Below are 12,828 nucleotides of genomic sequence, written 5' to 3'. Positions count from 1 at the left end.
AGTAATACTGTTACCAAATGTGCCGCATTATTCAGCATAATTTGCCTTTTGTTGTTGCATATTATACTAGACCATGCCACATAATTTGGGCCTCTTGTGCCACATAATTCCAGTGGCCATGCTCATAGTCCTTGAATGAACTTATGAAAATGTCACACACAAGCAGTCTGCCACCTTGGCATCTATGCCTGTGCTTTTTATTTTATTTTATTTTTTTGGAGACCGCAGGGTAGCCTTAAGGTCCCCACAATCCTACTCGCTCCTGTATCCTGTGAGAGCCAGCCTTGCTCCTGTAAGCATGGTGCTGTTGTAAATAGCAGCTCCCTGCTTGTGGGAGCATATTTCTGTGCTGGGAAGACAGATGAAAACACTGCTTTCTGCATGGGAGAGCTGCTTGATATCTCTCTCTTGCAGAAAGCGGTCTTTGGCCCCTTTTCTTTTTTTTCACTTTTTTTTAGGGACTCAGATGACGGAGTCCCAACATGGCTGACAACACTTCCTGGTTGAAGTGTTGTCAGCCAATCAGAGCTCAACATGCGATCAGGACGGTTTCTGAAGCCTTCGTGAACAAATTTGGATTTTCTTAAATTTTTCAAAAACTACTGAATGGATTTACACCAAATTAACAAAATTTCTGCCAAATGTATATTACCTAGTGGTGGTAATATTACCACTAGGTAGTTATAGTTAGGACAGGGTTTCCCTGGTTTTTTGACTTGCCTATGTCTTTGGCACCATTTGACAAATATTTACAAAATCTTCCAAACAAAGTGCCCCTGTGATTCCTGTTGTGCACAGAAAGTTTTGGGGTGATCTGTTAAGTGGGGGCAGAGAAAAAGGGAGGGTAAAAAAGTTGCATTTCCCATGTTAGTTTCCATAGGACCTTATAATAAGGCTACTGCACGAACCACTGGACGGAATTACATTTGCCAGAACACTAACTTTCAGGACGCAGATTACGCTTTCACTTATTTGGTGTAAATCCGTTCAGATATTAAAGGAAATCCAAATTTGTATATCGCTGGCCAAAATGACTTCGCAAATGACGAGCTTGTGCAGGGAAATGCATAGCTCTGATTGGCTGCCAACACTTCAAACCAGGAAGTGTTGGCAGCCATTTTGGGACTCAGCTTCAGCCAAGTTCCACTAAAACTGTTTAAAAAAAAATAAAAGGGGCCAGGGTAGGGACACCGTGACCCTTTAGCTCTGGTGGTGGGTTGCTAGAGGGACCCCACCCAGAGCTAAAAAGCATTTATTTTTTTAAGTTTGCCACGATTCTCTGCGGATCCGCAAATATGGAGAAGATTTTTTTTTAAAACAAGCGCAGGCTCCTGCGCTTCTTTTCTAAAGAAACCCAGGTGGGCCAGGTCTGAGGGGCATTGATTTATATATGCGGGGAGGGGGCCCGACTGGCACCCTGGTCGCTCCCACAGCCCCGGGGACCACTGACTCCCAGGGGCAAAGTTAAAAAGAAAAAGGTGTTGCGTTTCGGACCCCCTGCAGCCCTGGGGACCACCACCTTTCACGGGGTTGATTACATTGTGTGCAGGGGCGCTTGTCCCCCCGCAGCCTCGGGGACCGCCACTTTCCCAGGGCATTGATTACATCGTTTGCGGGGGCCACATGGCCCTGTCACAGCCCCAGGGACCACCACTTCCCTGAGGCATTAATTACATCATGTGCGGTGGGGCTACGCAAGCCCCCCGTACCCTCAGGGACTGCATCCTCCCCGGGACATTAATTACATCATGTGCTGGGAGGCCACGTGGCCACCTGCAGCCCTGGGGACCACCACCTCCCCGGGCAGATTTTAAAACAACAGATCGGGGGTCCATTTCGGACCCCCTGCATCCCCGGGGACTACCACCTCCCCTGGGCTATGTATGTTGGATGGGGGGCTGCTGGGCCCCCCTCAAGTATCCAATGTTGGTCCTGAGTACCGCCTCCCCCAGGGTCGGCTCCTGCTATATCCTGGGGTGCCCACCCCCTGGACAAAGCTGTTTGCTGTGGCTTGGTGACAGCTTTACAGCTGCCGCCAAGTCACTGCACTCTGCTCCGATGAAGGGAGAGCTGTCAAATAGCTCTACCTTCATTGGAGCAGAGTTTCTGCTGTCTGCCTGCCTGGGGAGATGCAGCTTCCTCTCTGTGACAGCAGTGGTAGCTCCCACTGGAGGTGAGGAGCCAGCTGGGACCGTGGGGGACTTCAGGCTCTCCCCACGGTCCCCAGCATTGAGACTTGGTGCCTTGGAGGGCAGTCAGGTCACATGGCCAGGCCCTGGGGGATGGTGTCCCCGGGGCTGAGAGCGGCCCTGGGGGTCAGGGGCCACACGGCCTCCTCCTTCCCCCCCAGCCAAAAAGAATTCGGCCAGACCGCAGGGGATGGGGTCGTCGGGACTGAGGTCAGCCTAGGGAGATGGGGCCGCACTGCCCCATCCCCCCCCCAAAAAAAGTAATAATTAGGCCACTCCCCAGGGGAATGGGGTCCCCAGGGCTGAGATCATCCTGAGAGGGGTGCACCCCCCAACCCCCCAAAAATAAATAATTAGATCGTACCCCGGGCGATGGGGACCCCAGAGCCATGATCGGCCTGGATGAGGACATGTGGCCCCCTCCCCCCAAAAAAATAAATGTTTAGGCTGGGCCCCAGGGGATGTGATCCCCGGGGAAGGGATCAGCCTGCGGGAGGTGAGGACTGCGTTGCCCCATTCCCACCCCAAAATTAAATATTTAGCCTTGGCCTTGGGGGATGGGGTCCCCAGGGGCTGAGATTGGATAGGGGAGGCGGGCCATGTGGGGTTGGGTTGTTATTTGGGTTGGACAAAGAGACTGGCCGAAGGCCAGGCCCTGTGCCCAATCCCCACTGCGCACGGCCAAAGGCCGTGCACAGCACAGGGTTGTGTGGTTATAGGGGTTGGCTGCAGGCCCTGTGGCCAACCGCTGTGAGCAGTGGTGGTTGGATTAACGTATAGTAATGAAAATTACTTTATGTTAAAAAAAACATAGAAAATCACTGGAAAAAACAGAGGTTACAGGGACGTTAAAGTTAGGAAACAGAATTAGAAAAACCTTAGAACGTCACTGAAAAAACTAAAGGTTACAGGGACGTTATAGTTATGTCCTGAATTTACTCATACAAAATCATAAATATTCTGCAGGTATAGTTAGAGTCCTTTCAAGTAACTATAACTCGTGCCCTAAGTTAACTATAACTCTTGAACTCACCATGCACTGCTAATTACCCCAGATACACAGCACTCATGACAACTTCTATAAGGTGATTAAAAATATAAATGATGAAACATTAGCAGTCAAATTGTTCAATATAAAAGCTGTGAATGGCGGGGGCGTGAGTTATAGTTACTTTAAAGAACTCTAACTATTACTGCTGAATTTCTATGGTTTTATTTGAGTAAATTCAGAATCTATCTATAACGTCCCTGTAACCTTTGGATTTTTCAGTGAAAAGATCTTCAGTCATTAAGGGAGGACAGAGAAAAGTGAATATTTTGACAGAGCGCCTCCCCATTTGGGGGGCGCGGCGTTTAGGACCCGGGGCCGCAATGGCCCAAGCCCTGTATGCTGGTCCTACGAGCTGGCGTGGCGCTTCTGCCCTCTCGTGAGGCAAGAGGGCTGAAGTGCAAGAATTAGGGAGGGTGACGCGTGCGTCACTTCCGGCCACCTGCGCCGCTGCATCCATTGGGGGGTATTTAAGTGTACCCCAGATCAGGCCTCAGCCTTTTTCGCGGATGAAAGTTGTGGGAGGGGCTACAATAGCAAAATGTGTACTTTTTAATATAAAAAGTGCTTTTTTGCATTTAGCAATGCTATTTGTTTATACTGTCGAGGGCTCGGCAACAACAGTAAAGGTTCGCAAAAACCATGTCAAAACAAAATAAGCATTGAAAAAACAAAACGCAAAACGGTTGGAAGGCAGCGCCATTGCTTCTTTTAATTTTACTTTTGTGTCCATTTCAGAAAAATCTTTAATTTGTAACTTTCCAGGTACATTTGGTGGGCCATTATCAGATTAGGGGTATTTACAGTAATCTGTAAATGGATCTGAAATTAAATCCTTAGCGTGGTTTGTATCTAGTCCTCGCTGATTTGCTGTAAATTGTATCGATTTCAAAAAGATTAAGTCGGCATTGGGGCAATGGTTGCCAACCAGGGAGACTTCAGAATTTGAACTGAAGTGAAAAGATACGGGGACATGCTCCGGAGGGGGGTGGGGGATGGGGGCGGGGGGATATGGACTAAGAGGTGGCCAGTAGGGTGGGTTGCCCCCACAGTAATTTGTGCTGGCCCATTCTCGAGTAAATCTCGCCAATGATGGGGCGCACAAAGAGGGTCTGAAGCACCCCGCCTGCAACAGCTGCTCCTCTGTGCCCGGGGTTTCACGTCTTTTGTCTCTGTGGTGCTTCAGTGCTATGGCTCAGGCCTGCTCTCCTTTTCATCTGTTCTTATGTGTTATGCTGGTCTGCTAGCACTGGCTGCCCTTCTCCTGAATTACTGCCTTCAAAGCGAACTAAGAAAGGTCTTTGTTAGTTTATACGAACAATGACGCTGTTAAAGGAAGAATGCCACTAGTACGTCCAACACTCCTGCCTCCAGACTTGTGCGATGTCCTCACCAGCCGGTGCGACACGAGATCACTTTGTCCTGCACAAAGTAGGCCAAGAAAAGTACCCCATTCGTATCAGCCCGCCCTCTGCACCTGCAGGTGGGGTCCAGATTCACAGTTCCTCTGTTGTCCCTTTTGTTCTGATCAGATCAGTGAATTAATATTTAACTCTATGGCGTGTGTAGTTTTAAGGCGGCCTTTACAGCGCAGGTGTTTTCAAGACATATCGTTATCTGTTCTTTAAAAATAGTGCGAACGTTTTCTGCACTCGGATGAGTTATATTGCTCACTACTTGCTATTAGTTGTTCCTTGCATCATTTTACATCCTATGCAGTGCTTGCATAGCCATGCACCAGCGACCATTTTCCATTGCAAAAATATACTGCATCATCACACATTAAATACGGAGGAGTCCTGAAGAGTGCAGAATGGGACCCAAAGCAAGACACAGATCCTTCTAGAAATACAGACCTAGACAAAATTCCTTTTGCTTAGGGATAAACATCTCAAGCACTTTATTTGCGACATTTTTGCAATGGGAGAACATCTGTCAAACAGTGAATTACTAAATGTGAGTAAGCCAGACAGAACCAAAACCTAATCGCCATAACTATCTCAATGTAAAATCTTTTGTAAGCTCACGGCCTGACTCGTACCTCGAAACCAATCAGAGCCCCACACTTGTGGTGCAAAGGCCCACCAAAACTTTTCTTCCTCAGTTCCTCTTATAAAAGGGGACCAGATCCGCTCTCATCTGCTCTTTCCTTGGAGGAAAACCTTGCACCTGATGAAGACACGGGCTGGGCGACGGGGTCAACACTTCAACCCCTGGTGCAGACCACATCACTCACCACCCTAATGGGCCAAAAATTAATCTACCGCCGCACAAAGCGATGACTAGAAACAGCCGCGGCAGTATTTATCCACAACACCATTTAAATATTTAAGCCTCCATGTTCTCCACTCCCCTATTGAGGCTCAGAACGAAAATCGCCAATCATATGAAATTATTTCTTGATGCAATATACAAAGTTGACTGGAATCTTACTTCCGACCATGACTCCCACCACACTGAATGCTGAATGATTCGCTTGCCAACCGCCTCCCCCGATAGATGCCATGAACTGTGCAGTAAACAAGAACAAGATATGAACAAATGACTTGTTAACCCATCATGATGCAAAAAGTTTTCCCTTAAGACAGCCACATGAGAGCCTAACAGATTAGTTAAGGGTCCGAACAGGTGACCTCCGTCTCCAAACCCTTCTGGGAATCGTATGAGACCATACAGCAACTGCTCCTGGAAATATTTGAGTTATCAAAGCCAATTCAACTATTAATAGGTCAATCAAATCCCTTTGGCTATATTGTGCTAAGTCATTACCACCAATGTGAATTATCACCAAAGCAGGTGAAAGTATACTCCTTGCCATCATCTTTTGATCTACTGGTCTTATTGCTTGCAAGCGAAGATCCCCTGCACCAAACAATGTCATCCTGAAACTCGCGTCCAGGGCATGCGGATCAAAACTTTAACTACAGAATGCCTGCAGGGCATGCTGAACAAAGTAGTGCCCAATCACCAGAACATCTTGCAGAAACATGATACTTAATGCACTACACATGGGAGAGATAACAAATCACAAGGGACAAGTCCTGTGTCAAGAAATGTAATAGAATAATAGCATGAAACCAGATGATAGTCCAAAGTATCTTCAAGTGGACGTAACACTTATAACAATCTGATTTCCACATACCTACCCTTTCTCCTTCACCTGGCTTAAAGCTGCTGCCAACATCTGAGGTCACAGCTCTAGTCCAGAAGGAGTGCAACGTAATGTGGATAGATTCCAACATAGTACTCGCCAATGCTTTTTTTTTCAGAACACCCGAAAACCTGGAACCTTGCAAGGGAACCACATTAAGATGTACATATAGGCCATTTTGAGTCGCTTCTGGATTTATTGTGTTAGAGCCACCATAGGACAGGAGGGATGACCTGGAGACCTGTTCATTACTATTTGGGCAACCCTCCCTCTTTAATCAGTTTTACAAAATGGTAGAGAGATGGATATTCCTTTGACATGCCACTCAGTTCCCTCAATAAGAAGCAAGCCCTCAACCCCTGTGCTGCATCTGGCAGAAAGCTGCATTGAAGAGCACAGGTTTAAATGCAGACATGAAAACAAAGTGAAGACTGGCAGCCACTTTGCTTAATTTAATGATGTCAAGTGGCCTACTAACATCCAGTTCTTCTAACCTCTCCCATCCATTAAGTGCAATCCCAATAAGGAGAGACTTACTGAAGCCCCAGGCCCGAGCTAGCCATGAACAACAGGAGAAGGTGGCCACGTGTGTTTAAGAAATGATGCTCAACTCCTTAAATGCTGCTTGATTTTGCTAGCCAAAATAGTCCTGTGATGCTTCTCTTTCAATGTTTGACCTGGAAAATGGAAGGCCCATTGAAATAATGTGGAGAGCAACATTCTGATGGGCAACTAGCAGTTGAAGCTGATGTAGCGTGACACTGGGATCCCTCAAGCAGAAATCAAGAGAATCCTTGAATGCAACAACTTTGTTAGTGGGCAGTCCACACAGACCACTTTCTTGATACTATCTCGAGTACTCATGAAAATCAACTTAGTAGTAGGGCCAATGGTCTTATCCTTTTTTGAGTGAACCTCTAACTTTATAAGTGGAGAAACAAAAAACATCTAATTAGTGCGATGTCAATGATGAACAAGTGGCGTACTTGGAAACCCACCACCGAAAGGTGCTCAACCTTTCAGTATAAACATAAGAAGCAGCACAACCCATAGGCATGCATTTTTCAACTTAATATGAACCCTCAAATTGAAACTCCAGGAGATGAACATCTTCAGGGTGAACTGGCTGCAACCTAAAGCTGACTCACTGTCCGTCTTGGCTAGAAGAGCCCCTGAACCAAATGATCATCAGAATTTCCTGATACGAAGAGACACACTTCACAAAACAGGGCAAATCCGTTTATTAACAGCCATCCCCTTGGGGCAGAGAGATAATGATTGATGCATAATTAACCTGCTTCCTTTTTGCAGACCATCCCCAGTGGTAAGCAAACAAAGTTCTCCAAAGGTACTGAAACAAAAGGGCCTGTCACCCTCCCCAAAACTTTTTCTCCCTCAATCATTTTGCTGTCTACCTCTGTATTAAAATGCAGTAATGGCTGATTCTTACCCACTAGTGGACCAGGCACATCCTGGGCCAGAATTCTCAAACCAATATGGAAACCAAGGAGAAACTGCTGAACAGTCTGTGAGTTTGGGTAAAGGTTAAGCTAAGGAATGATTGTCTTTAAAATAACTGGACCTCCCTTTCTCTTAGCCAGGACAGACTTCGGGCCTCACCTGGGTTGTTTTGGCGACTGTACCGCCAACAGGCTGGCGGTACAATTTGCTGTATTATGACCTAGGCGGTAGCGCCACGGTCGCACCGCCAGGACCGGTGGTTTCCTGCCATTGTTGTCCCGGCGGTTATAATCCACCAGGGCAGCGCTGCTTGCAGCGCTGCCCTGGGGATTATGACTCCCCTTCCCGCCAGCCTGTCCATGGCAAAGGCTGGCAGGAAGGGGAGTCGCTGGGCCCCTGGGGGCCCCTGCACTGCCCATGCACTTGGCATGGGCAGTGCAGGAGCCCCCAGGCACAGCCCCATCCTGCTTTTGACTGTCTGCACAGCAGACAGTGAAAAGCGCGACGGGTGCAGCTGCACCCGTCGCACGGCCGCAACACTGCCGGCTCCATTAGGAGCCGGCTCCAATGTTACGGCCGACATCCCCGCTGGGCCGGCGGGCGCAAACTCTGTTTCCACCTGCTGGCCCAGCGGGATTTTGTAATGCGGCTGGCGGGATTGCGGCCGCATAGGCGGCCGCTCGGCGGTCCAACCTTGGCGGGCGGCCTCCGCCGCCCACCAAGGTTGTAATGAGGGCCTTGCTGTTTCTGCATGTCTTTGCTTTTTGCCTTCTTGAAGCATTGAACTCAAGTGCCCACGCAGGCAACAGAAGGGGCACCTATGCAAAAATGTACTGGTCTTGGTTGGACGTGTACACACCTTTTTATGGAATGCCCAAAAGGACGCCTTTCTTTATTCTGAGATTTGCTTTATATGAAAGGAATGAACAACTGAACAGATGACTCATCTCACATCTTGAGCGTTTTAAGTCAGAGCCAGGCATTGACATCAGTCCGATCCCCAAACATACTGAATATAGTAGCCTTATTCCAGCAGAACGTCCTATCGTAATCGTTCCAACAATGTTACCCACATTCATTGTCAGCACAGACGATTCTTTCTAACAAACCAACCGTGGGCCCAACTCAGGGACTTTCCTGTTCGCACAGCATGAAAAACCGTAAAACCTTTAATCCAGTTAGACAGGGACTACTCACCCTTGAGCTTAGCCATTTATGAGCGTGTTCCTTACGATGGTGTTCCACCTCAGAGCTGATCTTCCCACAATTAAATTGGTATTTCAACAAATGCGTCCTTAAACATTTTTTATTTCAGTTTCACTGACAAATGGAGCTCCAACTGATCTCTGGTAGACATGACAAAAGTACTGAGTTGCTGTGCCTGCTCATCTTCTTTTAACCCTATCACATTCGCCAGCTTTTCTCTTCTGCAGAAGGGGGTGTTACTTGAGGTGGAGGAGAAGCAATTGAGGTAATCACGAAGACCCGCCTCAAGGTTGTGATCATATCCTCCTGTGCCCCAACCCCCCAGCCCCAACTGGGAGGGCAGGAGGAAGAGATTGGCCTCCTTTAACTTGTTGGCCCACTCCCCTGTTAAGATTTCCGGAAAGCATCACATTTTGAGCATAATAGTTTAATCTCTCGGAGATTGTAGTGGTAGTGTTAGCAACACTAGTGCCAGAGGACACTTACAGCTCCGCTCTAGCAAGAGCACCAACCTCTTGCTTTAGCCAAAGTATCCTCCTCAGAGCGGCTTGCAACTAGACCTTTAGGTACCAAGGCAGACATACCGCCATCTTGCACAACCAAGGTAGCAAAACAAAACATTTGGTCTGCCTGGACATCGCCTCTCTTGGCTCTCCGGAGTCAAACTGCTGAACTAGCCAAACTCCTTGTCACTCCGTCTTCGAAAGTTCCCTGGCAGGGGCGGGGGATTAGGCATTTTACAAAACGAAATAGCCCCCATTGATGAGGCAGGAACCACAACAGGAGCTAGCATTCTACCTTGCTGGACCACGGCAGGAGCCATCGTTACTGGCTGGAAGTCATCAATAGTGATTGAGGAACCCATTGTTAGGGGTGCAAACTGAGAAAATTCTTACTCCATTACGTCAATACTCCCAGATTTTTCCAAAGGACAAACTCTGACACCGCACTCAGTATTCCTAGACATCTTCGTTAAAGGGGTGAAAGATGCTTTAGGTGGGATCCCTGCCCTTTTGAAGAGTTTTTAAGTCCGGACTGGCTGAACAACCCACCCAGGGACCCCTCCATCGGTAAAATTAAGGACGGGTGCAACAAAGAGTGTAAGTCTTCAATGGTATGTCGCTTCCTCATCACCCTCACCAAGTCTGCATCCCTGCGTTAACGCACTGCTACTTCTTTCACTGTCATTGGAGGCATTACTATTACATTTCTACAAATTGCAACTCACCCAGAATAAACAGACCTAAGACAAGCATTACAGGCTTAAAATGTGAACTTATGTTAAACAGGAGCCACAAGTGTGAATGCATTAATACAGTAGTTCAAGCTTGTAGGAATTATTAAAAGGATTACATCACAATGGGGGATGAAACATTTATAATATTATTAACATGAAACAAGTGACTTTCTTCCCTTTTAGGTATAGCCCAAAATTTAAGGAAATACAGGCTTCTGTTGCTTTAAACAACAACTATGATAGTCTGTTTTCCTTAAATATTTGACTTTAAAACAATGACCTTTGATTTTTTTGTAATAAAACTAAACTTCTGCCAGGAGGCAAAACACTTTGGTGGGCAGACCCCAGGATCAAAAGGGACTGCTGCTGTTTTTACGTCTCAGCCTACCTAACAGCGTAGCTGTCTGGTTGTCTAAAGACATCTTGAGACATTCAGAAAGTTGAGCGGGGAATGCATTCTGCCTTTTGCTTGCAATTGGTTTTGTGGTTTGTAACTCATGTTTTCTTGCTTTACATTTGTTGGCTATAGTTGTTTTAGACAGTCCAACTTCAGTTTGGTCCTTCCCTTGCTAAAAACCTTATTCACAGAGTCCTTCTGAGTTCTCTGTTTCTGTAAATAGGGCTGTAAATCTTGTTTTTATCTTGTTACATTTGTTGTGCATGTAACGACTGAGGTCAAATGGTAGGTGCTGTCTTCCAAGGGTGCTTGTTTACTTTTCTTTCTTTGACTTAAAAGTGGGAAGATTTATATGGCAATCTTGCTGGATACTGGGGGAATGAAAACGTTTTTTTATAGCACACAACAACATTTAAATGAACTGTGTAAGCATTTCAAAGTATATCAGATTCATGAACGCACAATTGAAACACATTTTTTGTTATTTCTGAAGCCTGTTGGAAACAAATACTTGAATATGATCAAAACGAATCATTTAACTAGGTGATACAATTTCCACACATTTTTGTCTGTGCACTGTATAGTGTTATTAGTAAAACTGTATGTACAGTTTACAGCTTACATATTCCAACTGCTGGCTATCTCAGGAAGACTTCTCCCAATATATAAAAAACCCTGCATGAAAAATTGACCTTGACATACTTTCTTTTCTCAGAGTGACCCTCTTCTTCCTTCCATCCTCTGCACACCTTCTATTTCTGAGTATAGCCTCCTCTCAGTCTCCTGCCTGCCTTTCTCATTCCTTCTTACTGTAATTCTGTAATTGGCTGATACTTCATTTCATAGATCAGTGATTCCCAGCCTGCGGTTCACAGACACCTGGGGGTCCATGACTCCTACTCAGGGGTTAAGCAACTGTTCAGAATTTCAAATATTATTAGACTTTAGGGTTGTACCGCAGCACTGGGCCCCAAGTTCAGGACCACTTCATTTTAAAACAACATGCAGGGGTGGAGGCACATGCCACAGAGCGCTTAGTGTGGCCTGCAATTATCAGGGGATAATAAAAATGTCAAGGTAACTGTGATGATTAATGCACTTGCTGGAGAGGTCTGAGTTTTGTGAAGTTTCAAATCATCACAAAGAAAGAGGGTAAATGTGTGTGCTGCAAAACACAACTTTTAACATGCTGATCACAGATTTGTAATTCAGGTTGACAACCCAGTAAGTTTATGATTTTGTCATAGAGATCTTTTTATTGCTTGCATAAAATACAAACCCTCTTATATGGCACACTCACCAGCACCGACCAGCTAAACGCAAATGTCAATGTATTGGTTTAGAAACCTATTGTTCTTTATTCCTGAAATATTTTTTTAATTCGAATGTTGATAAAGAGGGTGCATTTGTGTAATACTATTTTTTAATAGAGCTAGAAACCCAAACCACTGGGGTTTCATCTTAAATTCTTGCTCTTTGTTACTCCAGGCCAACCACTCTTGATTTTAAATTCCTACCAGTATAGAAGATATGCAACTCATAAATCATTTATCCCTCATTTCCTATACACTGATTTACACATTTGTATGAAACATAGGCCCTCATAACGAGTTTGGCAGTCAGGAGCGGTGGAGTTGGCGGTCGCACTGCCGCAGGCCCGGCGGTGAAGACCTCCATATAACAAGTACTGGGAAGGCACCTGCAGAACACAGCCAAGTTACAATTCGGACCACTACTGCGGAGGGGCCGGCGTGACTGGAGGCAGTCATCTCCACGCCAGCAGTCAGGCAGTATCCCACGACCACATTCGGAGGTTGCACACCTCCAGGATTTCCGGGGCGAATCCACTGCCACCAAAAGCCTGGCAGAAACAAACAATATAAAAGGGAACACCCACCTTCAGGAACACAGGCACGTCCGTAGGAACCATGGCACACAAATTGCAACTTCTCCCAATGCTCTACCTGGCCATGCAACTCCCGGACCAGCGACAGCGACCAAGATACCAACCGTAAATACACAAGCCTAGCACACACTGGAGGGAACGAGGTTAGTACACACACACAACACACACACGACACGGGAAGACACACCCACACACACTCACACTAACAAACACCCATAACAACACACACATAC

This window comes from Pleurodeles waltl, chromosome 4_2 (assembly GCF_031143425.1).
Source record: "Pleurodeles waltl isolate 20211129_DDA chromosome 4_2, aPleWal1.hap1.20221129, whole genome shotgun sequence".
Taxonomy (NCBI): Eukaryota; Metazoa; Chordata; class Amphibia; order Caudata; family Salamandridae; genus Pleurodeles; species Pleurodeles waltl.
This window is presented reverse-complemented; position numbering follows the sequence as displayed.